Source organism: Seriola lalandi, unplaced genomic scaffold (assembly GCF_002814215.2).
Source record: "Seriola lalandi dorsalis isolate HSWRI2012SDOR001 ecotype SW California unplaced genomic scaffold, Sedor1 jcf7180002054615, whole genome shotgun sequence".
In the NCBI taxonomy this organism is placed as follows: Eukaryota; Metazoa; Chordata; class Actinopteri; order Carangiformes; family Carangidae; genus Seriola; species Seriola lalandi.
In genome coordinates this window covers 158718-159863 of record NW_019525168.1, presented here as the reverse complement: position 1 = coordinate 159863, position 1146 = coordinate 158718, and the positions used below count along the sequence as shown (strand labels likewise).

General features: G+C 43.4%; 1 protein-coding gene across 3 annotated transcripts in view; it reads left to right on the top strand.

Annotated features, from left to right (window-relative positions):
* The window catches only part of mgll (monoglyceride lipase), a 28440-nt gene that overhangs the window by 12714 nt on the left and 14580 nt on the right, over nt 1-1146 (top strand). The window lies entirely within an intron of this gene.

The following is a 1146-nucleotide window of genomic DNA, read 5'->3' as shown; positions in this document are numbered from 1 at the left end:
AGGAAGTTTCTGCCCGGGGCGAGAGCTTTCTGAAAGGAGGGAAAGAGCAGCAAGTGAAAGTGGAGTGATTTGCTAATGAAGCTCTTACCCCCCCCCCCCCCCCCCCGTTTCCCGCCGCTCCCTCTTCTCTGTGGCTGAATACATTTGTGATTGTCAGCTGCTGATTGAGGCTCAGGCTGCTGCTGTTCAGAGAAACAACACTGCAGCGTCTCAGAGCTGCTGCTGATTTTATTCATTAACCAAACCAACGTGAAATGAAACCTCCATTCAGAAGAATACACTTTACACCTTCTTCACCTCCTCTCTCCGTCTCTCTGCCTTCAATGGATTTATTAAGTGGAATGAACAGGATGATTTTACATGTTGAGCTGCTTCTCGTCTTGTTGGACTCGATCGTCCAGATGAGCCAGCACAGAGCTCATGGATATTATCACTAACTGAAATGTAAATATCACGGCTCATATGAACAGTGACGCACCTCCACTGCTGCATGAAGACTCTTTACAGTGCTTCATAAACAATTCCTCTTTAGACTTTTACTGCTGCAACATGTGATTTCAGTCAAATCTCCTCTTACTAGGAATCATGATCCCATCATATACACACACACATACACACACACACACATATATATATATATATGTATATGCACACACACATACATTAAACTTTAAACATCTGAAAACCTCAGCTTTGTTTTGCTCTGACACAAGTTGACCTGAGAGGAGATTCAGCTGGACCACAGTCTGCAGACACATGCAGAATAAAGTGCACGTCTCTGTAAGCAGCGCTGAGGTAAACACAGGTCGCACGACTCTGCAGCAGGAAACATGCAAATAAAGAGTCATTTTACTGGATAATGTTCTCATCAACAAAATGTTCTGCCTCAAACCGGCTGTAAAACTTCAGGATATTTGACCTCAAGTGTTTATTTCTCAAGTGAATACATTTAAATCACATTTAAAAAGCTCTGGGATGGAAACTGAGTCTGAGTTTGTCTGAATATTTAATGGCTGCTGTCAGAGAACCATAGTTTGTATGAATAAACAGACTGAAGAGTCCTGGCTGTTTGCAGTGTATTTATGGGTCTCACTGCGTTTTACTGGATTCCCTCAGAGTCTATTTAGAGTCGGGGGGGAGGGGCAG